Source organism: Aethalodelphis obliquidens, unplaced genomic scaffold (genome assembly GCF_003676395.1).
Source record: "Aethalodelphis obliquidens isolate GAN/ISIS:26980383/991018 unplaced genomic scaffold, ASM367639v1 scaffold4, whole genome shotgun sequence".
Taxonomy (NCBI): Eukaryota; Metazoa; Chordata; class Mammalia; order Artiodactyla; family Delphinidae; genus Aethalodelphis; species Aethalodelphis obliquidens.
This window is the reverse complement of record NW_020837948.1, coordinates 7,781,405-7,800,644: the sequence shown is the minus strand read 5'-3', so window position 1 is coordinate 7,800,644 and position 19,240 is coordinate 7,781,405. Positions and strand designations below refer to the sequence as shown.

General features: G+C 47.9%; 1 long non-coding RNA gene across 1 annotated transcript; it reads right to left on the bottom strand.

The window, feature by feature from the left end:
- Window positions 1–1,648: 1,648 nt before the first annotated feature.
- On the bottom strand, window positions 1,649–16,796 carry LOC113615526 (uncharacterized). Its single transcript, XR_003431039.1, has 3 exons — window positions 14,915–16,796; window positions 5,813–5,847; window positions 1,649–3,628 (listed from the first exon to the last, which is right to left on the bottom strand). It is a non-coding gene; the product is annotated as an uncharacterized LOC113615526 (long non-coding RNA).
- Window positions 16,797–19,240: the final 2,444 nt, after the last annotated feature.

Here is a 19,240-nt window from a genome sequence, read left to right as displayed (position 1 = left end):
AATATGTATCTTAGTGTGTTTCTCCTAGGGTTTATCCTGTATGGGACTCTCTGTGCTTCCTGGACTCAGGTCTATTTCCTTTGCCATGTTAGGGAAGTTTTCCACTATAATCTCTTCAAATATTTTCTCAGATCCTTTCTTTTTCTCTTCTTCTGGGACCCCTATAATTTGAATATTCGTGCGTTTAGTGTCGTCCCAGAGGTCTCTGAGATTGTCTTCAATTCTTTTCATTCCTTATTCTGCTCCTTGGCAGTTATTTCCACCATTTTGTCTTCCAGCTCACTTATACATTATTCTGCCTCAGTCATTCTGTTATTGATTCCTTCTAGTGTATTTTTCATTTCAGTTATTGTGTTGTTCATCTCTGTTTGTTTCTTCTTTAGTTCTTCTAGATCTTTATTAAACATTTCTTGTATTTTCTCAATCTGTGCCTCCATTCTATTTCTGAGATTCTGGATCATCTTTACTATCATTACTCTGAATTCTTTTTCAGGTAGATTGCCTATTTCCTCTTCATTTATTTGGTCTTGTAGGTTTTTACCTTGCTCCTTCATCTGTGACATATTGTGTGTGTGTGTGTGTGTGTGTGACATATTTTTTTGCTTTCTCTTTTTTTTTTTTTGATGGGTGGGATTGTGTTCCTGTCTTACTGGTTGTTTGGCCTGAGGCTTCCAACACTGGAGTTTGTAGGCTGTTGGGCAGAGCTGGGCCTTGGTGCTGAGATGAGGACCTCCAGGAGACCTCACTCTGATGAATATTCCCTGGGGTCTGAGGTTCTCTGTTAGTCCAGTGGTTTGGACTGGAGCTCCCACCACAGGAGCTTTGACCCAACCCCTGGCTTGACCCCCAGCACATGAACCAAGATCCCACAAGCCACGCGGGGTGGCAAAAAATAAAGGGAGAACAATAACAAAGAGTAAAAAATAAAATTAGACTAGGAAACAGATATGTTAGAAAGAATATAAAAGTATAGGTTAAGCAACAACTGGGAAGTAAATCAGAACCACAATAGTAAAAAAGAGTAGAAGCAAAAAAAAAAAAAGGTGGAAAAGGCCTTGGCTGTGGAGGATGGGGCCTAAGCAGAGGCAGGGTTTGGGTGGTAGGCAGGGTCTATGCTTAGGACCCACAGGCCTGGAAAAGGCTTGGGGTGGGGCTTAGGCTCAGTGGAACAGAAGGGGCCCAGGCAGTGCCTCTGGTCTCAGAGGGTGAGGTACCCCACCTTCCTTGACTTTATCTTGCAATCCTTCTACTGATTTTTTAAAATTTTGGCTTTTATATTTTTTGCTTATATATTTTTAATACAGAAGTACTCATTCTTGTTTCTGATTTTTCCTTTTTCATAATATTACAGTCATGTTTTATGGATATACTGTCTCCTGCTTATCTCTGTGAAGGTATTACTTATTTTTCATGTGTCTGTTAGTTTTGTTTTAATATTCTTGTATTCTCTAAATTCTTTTTTTCCACCTGGCTTCTTTTGGTTTCTCTCTCTCCTTCCTGTTGGAAGCTTTCCTCAAATATCAAAAATATCTATTGTGGGGCTTCCCTGGTGGTGCAGTGGTTGAGAGTTCACCTGCTGATGCAGGGGACACGGGTTCGTGCCCCGGTCCGGGAGGATCCCACATGCCGCGGAGCGGCTGGGCCCGTGAGCCATGGCTGCTGAGCCTGCGCGTCCGGAGCCTGTGCTCCGCAACGGCAGAGGTGACAGTGGTGACAGACCACGTACCGCAAAAAAAAAAACTATTGATATTTATGAATGAAGCAATGAAAAGCTGAATTAAACTGTATTTGGGGAAAACTTATCAACTGGGGCATCACTATAGGAAGCTAGCTAGTCTTTTCATTAACAAGCATCTGAATGTCAGACTCTTTTCTCTAGAGCTGACTTTCTCAACTTTGGCATGTTGACATTTGGAGCCAAATAATTCTTTGTTGTCAGAAGCTCTTGTGCAGTGTAGAATGTTTAGCAGTATCACTGAACTCTGCCCACCAGGTGCCAATAGTAACCCCCTTCCCAGAGTTCAAAAAATGTCAATAAACGTTGCCATATGTCTCCTGGGGGGCAAAATCACCTTGTTGAGAACCATTGCTCTAGAGCCATGTGGCTTCTCAGGAGAAGCATTCTAACTCCCTGTTCCGGTTACTGTTACTGCATAACAAACCACCCTAATACTTAGTACATAAACAACCACCATTTTGTTGTGCTTCAAGTCAGGAATTGGGAAAAAGCACGGCTCTTCTCTGCTCCACAGTGTCTGGGGCCTAGGCTGAGATGTCTGGAAGTTGGAACCAGCTGGGGCTGAAGGATCTGCTTCCAAGTTGGTTCTTCACTTGGCAGGGATAGTTGGAAGAGGGGGTGCAGCTGGGACTGGAGACCAGAGAGACTATACACGGCCTCTCTAGGACAACAGTCTGGTAGTTGGACCTCTTGTGTGGTAGCTCAGGACTCCAGTGTGAATATTCCAGCCAGCAATATGCAAGCTGCATGGCCTTTTATGGCCTGGCTTTTGATGTCACATGGCATCACTTCCACTATAGTCACAAGCCCGCCCAGATTCGGGGAAGGAGACAGAGACCTACCTCTCAATGGAAGAAGTGTCAAAAAAAATTGCAGCCATGTTTTAAACTCACTGTACTCTGGTACAAGGTGATATGTGCCTGCGGCAGGGTGGGGTATGCAAAGGGGGGAACATTGAGTCCCACTGTTCAGTCTTCAGACTTTGCCCTCATCCCTCTGTTTTCATCCTTGTGGTCATTTGCCTTCTCTCTTGCCAGGGTCTCTCCTGTTTAGTGTCTTCAGTCTCCTGGTGTGTGGGACAGAGTATGGGGTGGGATCTGGGAGGATTCCAAACATTTGCCCTGGTTCCTTACCCCACCTACTCGGTACCTGACCCCCACTGTCATAATACCTGGTCTCCCCAAGGTCTTAGCTCCCCCAGGGTTCTGAGGGGGAAGTGGCTTGCCTCCTGTCAGTATACCCCTCTGCGGGCCAATCTCTCGTCCACCGATGTCTCTTTACCATTCTGTTTGCTCTTGAGGATTTATACCATTTTACTTTATGACTGGCATTTTAGTGGCACTTCAGGAGAGAAAGGAGATTGAGATGTGTGAATAACCTGACATGTTTAACCCAAAGCTTGTTACACTTCTTTTGGATGGATTTATGGTGTCTCTAAATTGTGTCATAATCTTCTCCCCTGTTGAAGCTCTGTCAAGTAGTACAGTGACCACATTTAATGTTTTGCTGATAATTTAGAATCATCTTTATGAACATACATGTTTACCTTGGAATTATTACACTGAGTAGAGCTATCTGTCCCCCTTCATGTTGGGGACTCAGATCACTGTGCTAAACCTCCTTAACACCTTTTCTCATGGTCATCTCTGTCTCTGACTACCTCTTGTCCCATTTATTTGTGGCGAGGGTGCCACATTACAGCACATTAACTTCTAATTTACTCCTTTTAAATGGCTACTAAACTAGATGACCATGCCGGGTGTCCCCCCACCAGCCTGCCCCTACCCATTTTCTACCCTTTCCCACACCCCCAGTGTTTGACCTTTGTGGATTGCATCAACCAGCCTCCATGCCCTCATGCTGCCAGTTGGGTTTGGTCAATTGAAGACCCTGCAGGAGATAAGAGAGTGATTTTGGGGTGCATTAGGGTACTTTATCCATAACCCCCTCACCAGCTCCCTCCCTCGCCAAGCCTCAGGTCAGGTCTGTGTTCTTCTCCCTAAAGCCACCACTCTTCCCAGTAGCCCTCTCCTGTAGCTCTCTCAGGGTCCTAGTAACACTCCCACCTCTTCCTCCCTCCAGGCGGTGGTAATTACTCCCCACTGTTGCTGGCTCCAGGGTGCTTCTCCTTCCCTTATCGGTTTCCTTAATGCTGCTCACCCCCTTGGAAACAGTCCTTCCTTAAGTCCTCCTTGTTACCTGTGCAATGTGCATCTGTTTCTTACTGGGACTCTGCCCATACAGAAACTTCTGATTTACATCTAAAACAAGAATGGTCCCTGCGTGAGCCCTGAGAGATCCTCCTTGGAATGCTGTGTGTGAGCTCTGTGACATCTCTGGGCTACTGGGGCTTTTGAAAATTCACTTCCTAGCTGTTAACTAGAATACATAGTAGAGGGTACTGGATTAGTGACGTCCCCATATGGGGAAATGTGACTTACTGGAATGTTTTGAGAAGGACAATAAACATGTAAATAGAAGGAAACATGGAGAGAGAATTTGTAATGACTTTCAGAAATTATATGACAGGCTGGAAAATATCAACAGTTTCAGAAAAGGATTAAATACCTTCCTGGATAACAGACCCTTGCTGGGTCTTACGGTAAAGTGGATGTTTGGGGGAGATCCAGGCCATGTGTGGATGGGATTCCCCAAATGTGACATTAGAAGTCCCTCAGTTAGGACCTGCTGGGCCTCTGTGCTTCCAGGTCAGTAGCTTTTCTGATGGTTTTGCTCTGGGGAGTGCCATGTGCTTGTCTGTCCACTGGCCTGAGGATAAACTGGAGACCAGAGAGGCCCACGGCCTTGTAGCGGCATCACATCTCATGCCCCACAGCAGCCGAGCCGTCCGACGGGCACCTCTGAGATCAGCATACACGACTCTCCTGCTGAAACACACTCTGGATTCTCTCACTTCCTCACCCTACTACCCTGTCAGCCCTCCATTCTGTTGAATTGGTGCACCCATTTGAAGCACATGTACCTCTAGGGGAAAAGTAGAATCAAGATCTCTTTCTGGCCACCCATTTCCTGAAGCACAAAAAGGAAATGTATCATAAATGCTTCTTAAAGATGACAGGAAGGGGTAGTGCCACTCTGGGTGGCAAGGGCTGCCACTGTGGTATTTCACAGACCGGGAGGTGAGGTGGCACATGGGGGCTGAGGTCCCAGCCAGGGGCAGCCCTCAGGGTCCAGCCTTCCTGACCCACTCCAGCAGACTGTGGACCTTCAGCCCTCCTGGGCAGGAGGAAGAGGCCTGGGAGGCATTACCTCTATTTCACAGGGAGGAGCCCAAAGCCAGGGAAATCGAGAGCTGCAGCTTTGGTGAAGAGAGACACTCTCATACCCTGGCTTCCTTATTCATGATTCTTTTACCTTTAAGGATTTTTCTTTTTAATTTGAGGAGTGGGGACTGGGCAGTTGGAGATAGGTTTGTTTGTTTTTAGTGATGTATTTTTCAGTTGCTTATTCTCTTTCGGCCCAGGCCACTCTGTGTCCTTTAGCCAAGTGAGCCCAACCGAGGCCCCTCAGCGTCCCGACCAGCAGAGGTGCAAGAGGCCCATCCTGTTCATTCTTGCTCTGTAAACGCAGTGCAGGAAGGCAGATATGCAGGAACATGGCCAGAGGAGCCAGCCCAGGGCTGGAAAGTGGAGGGCCCTGGAGGGCTGGGGGAGGCTTCTGAGGCCTCTCTGCACTGCTCCTCCCATAGCAGAATGTTCATGGTCCATGCACTTCTGGGAGGGTAGATGGGGCCCAAGTGGGCAGAACACCTGTTTAGTGTGTAAGTCCATGTCCTGTCTTGTCCTTTCCAAGAATTCAGCCATCGCTAGGTTGGCTGCCACTCACCACATGGAGTGGAAGGAAAATTCTCAAACCAGGCACTTGAGCCAAGCCTGCCGTGGTCCTCAGCCAGATGTTGCAAGTTCCTAATCTTGACCCAGAGGCCAGGGAGTTGGGGCATCATCTGGAGCCCAGAGTTGGCTGTTACCCACAAACATAGACACCCTGAGTGGGATCTACACACCCCGCCTTGCCTGAGGTGGGACCAGGGCCCACTTCGTTCCCATTACATACCATTACAAGATGATGCAACCAGGTTTCAACAGACACTGCCAGGGAAGAAACACATTACAACAGCATGCTTCAATACTTCCTCTGCCCATGCAGGAGGCTTCATCACATCAACAAAGTCGGACCTCTTCCCACCCCAGTATCTCACCCCACCAAGCTGGAAGTACCTTTTGTCAGGACCATTTACGGCCTTTGAATGGGCCTGCTTTTCGCAAGAAATTAAACCAGTGGCTTTCCATCCTGGCTGCACATTACAGTCATCTAGAATATTAAAAAATACTGATGCCTGGGCCTCACTCTCACCCCAAAGATACTGACTGAATTGATCTGGGTTTTTTTAAAAAAAAAGATTTTATTTAAGTCTTTATTGAAAGATAATATACATGCAAAAAGAAGAAAAAGAAAAAAGCACAAACCACAAGTGTAAATCTTGGTGAATTTTGACAAAGTGAATTTACCCTGAGTAATTTGCTTCCAAATCAAGAAGCAACATCACCTGCATCCCCTGGTGCCCCAAAGGGTAACCACCATTCTCATTTCTAATGGTATAAATTAGTTTTGCTTGTTTTCAAGCTTTATATTATATAAATGGAATCATACAGAATATATTCTGGCTTCTTCCGATCCGCATTGTGTTTGTAAGGTTCATCAAAGCTGTTGCTTGTAGTTGTTAGTTAGTTTAGTTAGTTAATATTGTAGTAGTTAGTTTATTCTCATTGCTATAGGGTATTCCACCATGTGGATATTCCTCCATTTATCTATATTTGGGTATCTGGGTTGTTGTTGGCAATTTAGGGTTCTTATGGCTACTGCTGCTGTGAGCATTCATTGGTGTCTTAGAGCATGTTTGCTTGTATTTCTGTTAAGTCCATACTTGGACATGGAATTGTTGGGCAGGTATGAAAATCAGTATGTTCGGCTTTTAGTACCTTATGCCAAATAATTTTCCAAAGTGACTGTACCAATTTATACTCCCTCAGGGATGTATGAGAGCTCTGGTTGCTTCACATCTTTGCCAACAATTGGTATTTTCTAACTTTTTCATATTAGCCATTCTGCTGGGTGTGTGATGATATCACAGTGTGGTTTTAATTTGCATTTCCCTAATGACTAATACAGTTGAGCGCCTTTTCACATGTTTGCTAGCCATTAGTCTTCTCTTTGCACAGTGCCTGTTGAAGGGCTTGGACTTGAGTACTTTTAAGAAGTCCCTTAGGTGGCTCTAGTGTGCAGCCAAGGTTGAAAACCATCGAGCAATACCACAACTTAGCACCTGCTGTTCTGTTTCTCAGTGTCCTGTCTTTGAGCTTAGAGTATTTTGGATCTGAAGGGACCTAATAGACCTGGAGAAAGATAACTGTCACCCGCCACGCCAAGATGAGCCTACCAGAAAGAAGCAAGAGATTGGAGCTAGAGTTTAGGCAGTTGAGAATCTTTGGGAATGTGGTCTCCACTTCAGAAGAGTTCAGAGAGGGCCTGTGGTGTCCCCAGCTGCCACAGGCATTTCCTGACCACAAAAACGACCCCTTGCTGGTCACCCTGGAGCTCCAGGCAATCATGTGGAGGAAGTGGAGGGGCCCTATGCCAGGTACTTCCCGGTTTCCAGGCCAGCATGAGTGGGACCCAGCTCGTGTGGCATTGTGGTCAGGCTGAGGACAGGGGAGCATGTGTTCCAGGGACCTGGGTGGGGCTGAGGGAGGCCTGCTCTCTGTGGCCTGTCTCCTGGTTCAAAGAGCGGCCTGTGAGCCTGTCCCACATGAGTCCAGGCCTGGCTAGCCCTTGAGTTCTGTGGGTTTCCCTAAAGGTTCCAGTTGTTGTCTCCCTCACCTGTAATGGTCTCCTCTTCCTCTGCTCCAGGACCTTCCTTGGTCACCCTACCCCTACTTGACCCCTTACTCCTCTGAACTCCTGCAGCACTTAAGAGTGAGAGCACACGATGTGGCTCCTGATTACACTTTGCCTTCTATTAAGTCCTCATTGCATCATCGGTGCTCATCTCATCCCCTCTTCTGGACTGCAGCCTCATCCCAGGGCTGCTGGGTGCTTCTCTGTGCTCCCCCCACAGTGGGTTAAGTGGCATTTGGTAACTCAGTGATAACATCCTCCAAATTGGAAAGGGAGGTGCAGTAAAAATACAAACCACACACAGAATCCTTCCCTCAGACTGGAGCTATGCAGGTGTCAAGCAGCGCTGCCCTGTGCGGGGTCCGTGTTGGCACATGTGCCACTCGTCTGGTAGGCAAGTTGGACTACCAGCAGGGGCTAGGATGCTGGTGCCTGACTGGGTGTGCATAGAGGCCTCTCAAGCAGAGGGGTTTTGCACACCCTGATGGAGTTCACCGGAGTGCCCAGGGCCCGCACCATGTGCTCCTTGAAAAGAGCAGAGTCCACCTTCTGCTGACTGAAGTCCTGCCAGCTGCCTGACGTGAGATGAGGCGCAAGGAGCCACGTGGGCACAGTTGACATTTTGGACCCTGGTGAGCACAGAGCCAACTCCGGGCTCTTGGTTGTTCCATGTCCCCTGGATTCAGGCCCATCTTGGAAATTGCTCTGGACACAGAGCGCTTCATGTCTGATAGTCCAAGTGCAGATGTTGGGGTTCCCTTGATTGGCCCAAATGGTAGCTTGAACCAACCAGCAACCAGAGTGCTGTCTGCAGCCTGGAAGAACACTCTCCTGGCCGTGTATGAGAGTTCTAGTTGCTTCAGTCCTTGTCAACGACTGGCATTTCCTGTCTTTTTCATATTGGCCATACGAGTCTCTTAAAAAGAGAGACCCCTCTTGTCCCACTGACCCTGCACCCCTGCCTCTCCCCTTTCACTCAGCCCCCTACCCAGCAGTCAAGCCCTTCAGTTCTCTCATACTTGGTCTTCAAACTCTCCTTCTCCCCTGGCTCCTGTAGTGCAGTGTTTGGCATGCACCCGTCTCCATCATCCCTGTAATGCTTCCCTCCACCCCCTTCCCCATGGAGTACAGCCATGCTGTCTGCCTCTCATGGCCAAGATTCTGGAAGGAGACATCTCCTCTCTCCTCTTCCTTCTCCTCACCTGCTCATTTATTCAGCAAGTATTCATTTTACCCCTGTCTGTGCTGGGCATAGCAGGGTTCAACAGTGAAAAAGACTAGCTGGCCGTGCTCTCATGAAGCTTATAATCGAGTAGGGAAGACAGACATAAATCATTAACAAGTGTTTATGTAGGGGCTGCCACAGCCCAACAGCACAGGCCAGTTCTTCTCTGCCCTCACGCACCTGCAAATGTCTGCTCGTCTTTTGGGGCTCAGCTCACATGCCACCTCATCTGTGCTGCCTTCCCCATGCTGCACCTGTAGACAGTGTGGCCCGCTGGGCCCACAGCAGCCTTGGGTATAACTATTTCCCACAGAGGTTGAAATCCGAGGGCAGAGACCAGACCACACTCACCTTGGAGCCCCCTGCCTGGCACAGAGCCCAGTGCATTGGAGGTGCTCAGTAGATGAATGCAGGTCCCTGCCAAGACTGAGCCAAAGTGTGTGAACATCTCCAGGGCCTGAGAATCCACATCTTTCTTCTTCCTCTGTTTTAATAGCCTTTTCTTTCTGCTTATCATTATAAAAGTAATTTGGGTTTGGTCACAACCATGTGCATTTACTTAACAATACTGAACTTTACATTTATAAATGGTTATGAATGTAAATTTTATGTTATGTGTATTTTACAACAATTTTAAAAAAACATAGTGCAAAGATTAAGTACAAAAAAGGAGGAAAAGGTCCATATTATCAAGAAATAAAGGACAAAGGATTTGATTCAGGCAAAATTGTATTTAAAAAATAAGTAGTTTGGATTAGGGAAATGCAAATCAAAACCACTAGAGGGGCTTCCCTGGTGGCGCAGTGGTTAAGAATCCACCTGCCAAGGCAGGGGACACGGGTTCAAGCCCTGGTCTGGGAAGATACCACATGCTGTAGAGCAACTAAGCCCGTGTGCCACAACTACTGAGCCTGTGCTCTAAAGCCCGTGAGCCACTACTACTGAGCCCGCGTGCCACAACTACTGAAGCCTGTGCGCCTAGAGCCTGAGCTCTGCAACAAGAGAAGCCACTGCAATGAAAAGCCCGCGCACCGCAATAAAGAGTAGCCTCGCTCACTGTAGCTAGAGAAAGCCCGCGCACAGCAACAAAGACCCAATGCAGCCAAAAATAAATTTAAAAAAAGAAAAAAACCCCAAAAAACCCCACAGTGAGATAACACTTCGCACCCTTTAGAATGGCGATTATTAAAAAAAAGAAAAGAAAAATAACAAGTGTTGGTGAAGATGTGGAGAAATTAGAACCCCTGTGCCCTGCCGGTAAGAGTGTAAAATGGTACAGCCACTGTGGAAAACAGCATGGCAGTTCCTCAAAAAATTAAAAATAAACTTACAATATAATCCAGCACTTCTACCTCTGGCTATATATCCAAAAGAACTGAAAGCAGTGTCTCAAAGAGATATTTGTATACCCATATTCATATCAGCATTATTCACAATAGCCAAAAGGTGGAAACAATCCAAGTGTCAAGTGTCCATTGACAGATGAATGGATAAGCAAAATGTGGTATACACACACAATGGAATATTATTCAGCCTTTTAAAAGAATGAAATTCTGCCACATGCTACAACATGGATGAACCTTGAAAACCATTATGCTAAGAAGTGAAATAAGCCAGACACAAAAGGGCAAATATTGTACGATTCCAGTTATATGAGGTACCTAGAATAGTCAAATTCATAGAGATGGAAAGGAGAAGGGTGGTTGGCAACCACTGGCAGTAAGAGAGAATGACGAATTAGTTTACTGTGTTTGGAGTTTATGTTGAGGATGATGAAAAAATTCTGGGGCTGGATGGTAGTGATGGCTGCACCACAATGTATGTGTACTTAATACCATTGAATTGCACACTTAAAAATGATTAAAATGTTAAATTTTATGTATATTTTGCCATAAAAAAGTAATTTGTGTATATTACAGACATTTTAGAAACTATTGATAAACACAAAAGGGAAAAATTCAAATCATTTCATAATCTTACCAGCTAGAGAAAGCCCGCTGTTAAAATTTCAGTATGTGTCTTCCATTCCCTTCTTGTTCTCTCTCCCTTAAAACAAAAGTGTGTGTGTGTGTGTGTCTGTGTGTCTGTGTGTATCTATCTTTGGAGACCACACTGGACCTATAGAAAGTCTCCTCACGTCTATCTCTCGACTGTTCCCATTGATACTGCTTCCTTCCTTCCAGCCATTCAAAACAAGGCTATCCCTCTTCTGGACATCAATCCTTTGAACAATTTCTCACACCTAATTTCACTGCCCTGTACCTCTCTAGGGTCACACTGCTCTGAAAATGCCCATTCCTTCCATATGTCTGAAAATACGGTACAGAGCAGGCTCAGTAATATGTTGGAAGGGGTTGGAGAGAACAGTGAGTGCCCCTCCCACTTTCTCAGGTACTGCACATCTTAGATGCGTCCATCTGAGCATGTCATCTCCCTTGGATGATGCAGTTGTTGGGGTTCCTGCAAAGGTTACTGACAGTTAAAACCCTAAGCCTGTTGGTCAAGACTGCCCTTGGCCCAGGTCCCCATGCCCTGCCTTGGTGTCCTTACTTCTTGGACCTGGTGCTGGACCTCACATTATCCCTGTTGATTCTTACTCCTAGATTCAGCTTCTGCAGCCAGTCAAGAGCCTGTGGCCTCATGCCCTGAGGAGCAGATCTACCCTCTCCACTCTGAGGGAGCTTGGAGAAGAGTGAAGGCCCCATAGGCTCTACCCCTGCTGAGCTCTGGGAGGAGCAGCCTCTTCCTCTCTTCTTCCCTTGAGAAGTGGGCCTCCCTCTTTACCCCAGGCACCACTCTGCCCTGCACAGCAGTGAGTCAGCAGGAATGAGCCAAGCTATCAGAGATGAGGGTGCCCTCCACCACATGGGTTCTGTGGGCTGAGGAGGCTGCCATCAGGCCTGGCCCCAGGGCCATGCCACAGCTGTCACGCCTTGTAGAAGTGCCCCCAGGCCCCTACATTTGTTACCACACATTTGGGCAAACTCCTTCCCCAGCTTTGCCACCTGGTCCAGGAGCCAGGGCATAGCCAGCTTCATTGGCAGTGAGAGGTGAAGCAAGAGGCCACAGCCACTCAGGTGACTAAAGTTCATGCCTGTGCCCAGCCTTCATTTGTTTCCAAATCCAGCCACAGAAGTGAGACCCTTCTCTCTTGGCTCTGAGGCCTCCACGGAAGGGTTTATTTAAGGTTTTAACCAGAACCTTTATAGCCCAGCCCTGAGAAGATTATCTTTTTACTGCAACTTTGATTAATGATTGATCAAAAAGTGATACTAGAAACACTGAAGAACAAATTTGCCCTAGAGATTACAAAGGTCTACATCTGCCAGGCTTGGGGACCTGACCACCTGCTCCAAGGTCAAACCAGGGTAAGGGTGCATCGGAAGACCCACCTCACACACAGTCAGTCTCTCTCGCACACACACACAGGGGAAAATACAGATGTAAATGTCCTTAAATCCTTTTTGGAATTAGCAGGGACAGAGCAAAAGGACATAAGGGCTCTTAATAGAATTTTTCTTTCTTTTGTTTCTATTAATGTGTATTACAAATTAGCATCTTAAAGGGAAATTTGGAGTGTGAGGAAGAGAGGGGGTTGTGTGAGGACCATGACCTGGGCTTCCTGCAGACCTCCAGCCCCAAAGAGCTGACATCTGAAATGTGTTCAACACCAGGCAGGGAAGGGGGAACAAAGTTTCACAAGCACTTGTGGGAAGAGCCTTGGGGAGTGATTGGGCTGTGCTCAGCTGTGCTCTGGCTGTTTTGATGGTCACTGAGGCTGTGAGTCCTAGTGGGGCCCACAGGCCACATCAGAATCAAAGGGCCCAAATCTACCACCTCAGAGACTGGGGAGCCAGGAATCTGCATTTTAACAACCTCCCCTACCTGGGGTTCAGCCAGTCCCCACCCTCTGTGAGCCCCAGGGAGCAGGGTACTGGCTGGAACATTTTTTCTTGCCCCTCAGCTCCTCTGGTGCCCTGGGGCATGATGAGTGGAGAGCTGGCAGAACAGCTTCTAAATGGAAACTGGAAAATGAAACTGGAAATCACAGCCTCACAACCCAAAGAGCTGGGGTTTCTTTTCCACAGGGAGAGTCCCTGAGGGAGAAAGAAGCAGAAGAGGGGAGAGAAGCATGTTTAGTGAAGGCAGCAAGGTGTTCCTTAAGGAGCCTAGCAGTGGGCACACTGATGCAGGGTTGCGACGGCAGCCTGCAAGGCGGGCAGTGCCAGCAAGGATGGCCACAGCGCTGCGCCCACTTCCCCAAGGCTGGCTGGCTGCCGTCAGCCCTGGAGGGCTTCCTCTCCAGCAAAAGCTAATTTCACGCTTTATGCTGAATAGCTATTTTCAGAGGTACTTTAGGAAGGGCTCTGGCTCTCGGTTAATCTGAAAATGTTTAATTCTGAAAACACTTCTCAGAATTGAACGTTTCATACCAGCGTTTCATCCCAGCAGCTTCGTGCCCCGCTGGCTACCTTCACCCACCTTGCCCCTCTGGGGCTCTCCCACATGCACACGTAGGACTTTGATGAGGAATGGAGGTGCTTGAGTTTAGCTGAGGATCAAAGATCAAACACGCTAATCTGCCCTCCCCTCTGGTCTCCTACACCACACACACCTGAGTTTGTGCTCAGCCAGGCACAAACACTAAAAGCAGCTGCCGCAAAAGCACCGCGAAAGCACCGCTTGAGGCAACTTTGAAGATACTTAGCAGAGCAGCTTTCATGGAAGCAGATTTCCTGAACGGACAGGAATGCGGGGGAGAGGAGGGCAGTGGGATAGGGGCCAAGAACTGTCCCTACCTGCTAACTCCACACCATCCTGGCTTCCCCAGCCCCCAATCCCACACACTCCTTCTTTGGTTAGTACCCTGAAGGGGTATCCTCTCAAAGCACGCTGTGTTTTCCAGCTATTCGTGTAATTATTTGCCTCATGTCTGTGTCCCTCACTGGAACTAAACTCCTCAAGGCCTGAAACATGGTCTGTGTTATTTACTGCTGTATCTTTGATGCTTTGAATAGTGCCTGACTCTTGGTAGGGGCACAAAAAAATGTATGTTCCATGAGTGAGGGCAGCCTGAAATGCCTAGTAGAAAGACAGCACTCCAGCAAGGGATACGCACTGGCATATCTCAGTGTCCAGACCCCACCCCAGGCCCTCAGAGTGCCTTTAGCTGAGGATGCGGTGGACAGATAGACGCCCCAGCTCTGCTGCCTGCAGTCCCCAGACCCTTGCCCATGGAATGCTTTAACTGCTCCATGTGTACAGGCAAAGGCTTAGCAGGAGGAGGTGGGAGGTGTGGCGTTCTTCTGTCACTCACCCTCCATGGCCCTGGCTTTGCCCCCCTTACCTGACAGATGGGCTCACATAGCCTCTTCTCAGGAGGCCAGGACACCTGTCTCCCTGGGCTACCCAGAAAAGAAAGGCCACTTCATCATATTTTTTATTCTTATTTTTTTATTTTTGGCCACACAGCATGCAGGATCTTAGTTCCCCGACCAGGAATCGAACCTGCGCTCCCTGCAGTGGAAGCGCAGAGTCGTAACCACTGGACCGCCAGGGAAGTCCCAAGAAAGGCCACTTTTAGCCTGTGGGTCAGGAGGAGACAAGTTGGGGCTGGGTGCGGGGAAGAGGGGGAGGTGTGAGTGATTAAAAAAAAGAGGGGGGCAGAAGAAGGATGCCAGTGAATGGTCCTCCGGGAGGAGATGTGGACATGGGAAGCAGCCCTCATGTCAGGCCCCACACCTTTTATTCTTCTCAGCCTCACTTTCTCATCCATAAATAGGATTTGTTCTTGTGTATATGCCTTGAGGGGCAATATAACAGAAGATAAAAGGGCAGACTTTGGAATTGGGCTATCTGGGATAAAATCTCAGCTCTGCCTTTACAGACTAGTAATTGACCTTGAGTCAGTTACTGAATCTGTCTTTGCCTCATTTTTCTCTTCTGTCAAGTGGGAACAATTATAGTGGATTCTATGAGCTAATTCATGTTCCTGACACCTGGTGAGGGCTCAGTCATTGTTAAGCTATGATTACCTTAGCAAGGCTTGTGAGGATCCAACAAGATGGCAGCTATGAGCACAGTTCCCAGACTCGAAGGTGCTATACAAATATGAGGAAAGAGGGGAGTATTATTTTGGAAATGTTGAAGGCACAGCTTCCCTCCCACATTTGTCTGGGTTGGGGCAACAGTTTTACTTATTTAATGTTAAGCTAGAAGATGCACCAAAGGAAGGTGAAAAACTGAAACCGCCAACCGTTTGAGCAGTAGGCTGCACTGAAACAGTGTGGCCAGTGCAAATGTTAAGGGCCTGGGCAAGGCCCACTTCCTCCCTGCGTGCCATGGGTCTTCCTCATACCAGCAGCTTCCCAAGGCTACAGGAAGTGGGTCCAGGAACACTCGAGGGTGTGTGCAGGGAGGCTTGGGCCGGAGGGTGGCAGCTGCTGGGGAGAGAACAGAAGCCTTTCAGGTCCTTGGTGGGTCCTGGGGCCGCCTGTGCAGTAGCCCCTGCCCTCTCCCAGGGGCGGGAGAGGCCTGCCCAGGACGGGCGTGTAGCCTACTCCCCGCCAAGCCTCTTCTCTCTTGAGGTTGCAAGCCACTGTACAAAAGGCATCCAGCCCGAGAGAGGCAGGCTGGAGAGGAGAGCCGAATCTTTTCTCAAAGGAAGTGCAGTTGTGGTTTTGAGACGTTCACTTCACATCTGTGGTTGGTGTTTCCCAGAGTTCTCAGAGGTGAATGCAGGGTCAGCCCGATGTCGCCAAATAAGGTTCACCAGTGACCTTAGCAACAGGCTTCGCTGCCCATTGGCTGCCACTGCTGCTGCCAGCCAATGCGGCCTCTGCGGGCCGGCGCTGAAGCTGGGCTGAAGCTTCCTCATGTGCAGGGATCCAGCTGCTCCCTGTCAGGAATCACTGCCCTTTGAGGCAGCCACAGATAGGTAGAGAGCTCTGGGCAAAGGTGCGAGGGTGGCAGGACTGCCTGGGTGCCCACGTCTCAGAGTCGACCAGGCCAGCACTCCAGTGAGTCTTCACACAGCACCGATCTGCACCGTCAGCTTGATGGCCTGCTCCCAGCTTGCCAAGATGAGTTGTTCCCTACCACTCCCACCTTGTCCTAGCTGTCAACCTTGGAACTCCATAGTTCCTATATCATAGTTCTGTTCATTCCTCCTTTGTGCCAGGCACTCTGCTAAGCTCCTTCTACACATTATCTCTTTTAACTCTCTCAATAACCCTGTAAGTGAATTAGCCGCATTTTACAGATGAGGAAACTGAAGCTAAAGAAGGTAACCGGCCCAGTGTTGCACCAGTAAGTAAGGAAGCCACAATTTAAACCCAATTTAAACAAATCCAGATCCTACACTATTAACTGTTGCACTATATTGCCAGTTGCTCCGTGTCTGTGTGTCTCAGTGTCTTCATCTGTGGCATGGGATGATAACACCTACCTCACGGGTTTGGGTTGTGGATTATGTGGAGTGACTTACGTGCAGGAACCTAGTGCAGAGCGGCGGCTTGTCCAGCGGCACAGCTTGGCACCTGTAGGCTTGGTGCCTGATAGGTGTGTTCCACAGGCACCCTGCACGTCCCTCTCGCATGGAGTGTGCTGCTGAAACATTGAGGTTTCTGGACCGGACTTCTCTGGGGCCCTCACATTTGCTTTCCACTTCCTCATTCTCAGCCTCCTCCCACTCTCACCCAACTACATCACCGAAGTAGGGAGGCTGGAGAGGAGCCTGCTGCTAGAGGCCCCGGCCTGTGAGTGCCAGAGGGGACAGGATGGCTGGGCTGGAGGGGACAAGTTTGGAGGACCGAATGTAGGCCAGTCAGACTGCAAGGGCAGGCATCCCTCATTTCCTCTATCCCAGATACAGCACTGCTTCCCTGAGAAACATTTTCAGAATTGAAAAATATGTAAGTGATCTGGTAAAGATGAAAATACATGTACCCTGTAACCCAGCAGCCCCACTCCTCAGAATCTGCTCTAACCAAAGTCTTACTCATGTGCACCACAATATTCACAAATAAATTGTGCAGTATTCCTGCAGTGAAAATGAATGAACTACTGCGACCTGTAATACTGTAACATTGGATAATAATACTGTAATAGTACTGTGACTCTCATCAACATAATGTTAAATGAAACTGCAGAAGAATACACACAGTATAATTCCTTTCATGAAAAGTTTAACAACTGGCAAAACTGAACTGTATTGTTTAAGGATATATGCAGAGGAGGTAAAACTATAAAAAGCACAGAAATTATTATCACAAAAGGCAATTTAGGGGACTTCCCCGGTAGCGCAGTGGTTAAGAATCCACCTGCCAATGCAGGGGACACGGGTTCAAGCCCTTGTCCCCTGAGGAGCCTTGGAAGACATGGAAGGTCTGGGAAGATCCCACATGCCACAGAGCAACTAAGCCCGTGTGCCACAACTACTGAGCCCGCGTGCTGCAATTACTGAAGCCCGTGCTCAGCAACAAGAGAAGCCACCACAATGAGAAGCCCACACACCACTACGAAGTGTAACCCCCGCCCTCTGCGACTAGAGAAAGCCTGCGCGCAGCAGTGAAGACCCAACGCAGCCAAAAAAAAAAAAAAAAAAAGTCAATTTAGTCATGAGCACAGGGGAGGGTTGGGGTTGTGATAAGGAGGGGCATAGGGGTCTTTGAGGGTGTTGGCATTGTTTTATCTCTTAACCTGGTGGTGGTTATACAGATATTTGCTTTCTATTTTATACTTATTAAACTGAACATATGCTTTGTGCATTTTTCTGCATAATTATTGTTTTGCAAAAAAAAGTGTACGTGTCATTTCCAGCACTGAACAGTGCAGTGAAGGGACAGGACGGCAGAATGAGCTCTACCCCACTTGAGACTTTTGGAACAGCATTCAGGAGTTTCCACACTGTTTGCTGAACCACAACTTTTACTGCAGATGAGGAGCCTTGGAAGGAATGGAAGATAAAAGCCATTATGCAATTTAGGATTGAAGGATATCCTTTGACATATCACTGCAGCTGGGGATGAGGAACCAGTGCTTGTGGAAACAGGGACCGGATCACACCATGGTCAAGACCTGGCTGGACTTGAGGGGATCTGAAGGGGCAGAAGGACACATGCAAAGACCATACCTGGGACCCAGCCTGCTTGGTCCCCATAGAGGGTTAATTCAGCTGGAGTTCCCATCCCAGGATCCCCTCTTCAGGGATGTGTGTATTTGTTGATTGTCTGCCGTATGACTGACCCCTTCAGAATACTGAAAGAAAATGGCCTTCAGCAGTGGCTGAGACAGGGCCTTTTCGGATGCACAATAAAGAGTCTAAGGCTACAGGATGAGGCCTTCCTGACTCTGCCTCCTAGGGTGCTGGCATTTCTAAGCTGGCAAGCTTGTTTTATTCATCCTTACTTCCCTAGCCTGGAGTAGGCCATGAATGACAGTTAATAAACGTTTGTGTGTGAGCCAATGTGTAGAATATATGCTGTAGAGAGTAAGGCCTCATCAGGTCCCAGAGAGGCAGCCTCCCAGACACCCTGCTTCTCTGGTCCATCTCCAGACACCCTGTTTCTCTGGTCCATCTCCAGACATCCCAGCCAGCTACAGCAGACTTCCTCAGGAGGTGCCCAGGGCTCTGGCCCAGTGGCAGCCTGTCAGGTGTTAAAGATAATCCTCCTTTTTCTTCTCCGAGCTAAACATCACCAGTTTCCACAACCATTTGTCTTATAGATCCAGTATTCTGGTTATCCAGTCTGGAGAGGCAATAAGAGGATCCAGACATGGTCTGAACAGGCAGAACCATGGATGCAGATGGCAAATTTGGGTTTGTGTGCTTTGACCGTCAGTGTATTCAAGCTGTGATGGTGACAGCTGCTGGCATGGCCTCTGACGTGGTAGGAAGGTTCAGGGTCACTGCTGAGTGCCTTTCTTTCTTTCTTTGGTGTTCTCATGGGCTTTATGTAGACACTTTTTTGATGTAAAACCCCAAGCTGTAGTCCTTGTCACAGTGTTGTATTTCTCCTCAACTCTCCTGGAGACTCCCTGAGAGCTGGCTAGAAGTAAGCACTCCATAGGTATTAGCTCCTGTTATTTACTTTATTGTTTTCTTTATTTGAATGAACAATCATGAATTCAGTGTCATTTATTGAGCATATACTATATGTCAGGCACTGCTAGGTGCTGGAATATAGCAGTGAACAGAATAGGCTTATCCCTTCACTCTGGGAAGACTTGTTGATTGAATGGTTGAACTCATTATGATCCACACCACCACCACCAGACATTCAGACATTCACTGGGTGCTCTCTGTGTGTTCAGTTCAGAATATATCCTCTCTGCCTTCCAGTGCTGGAATGTGGGAGTTG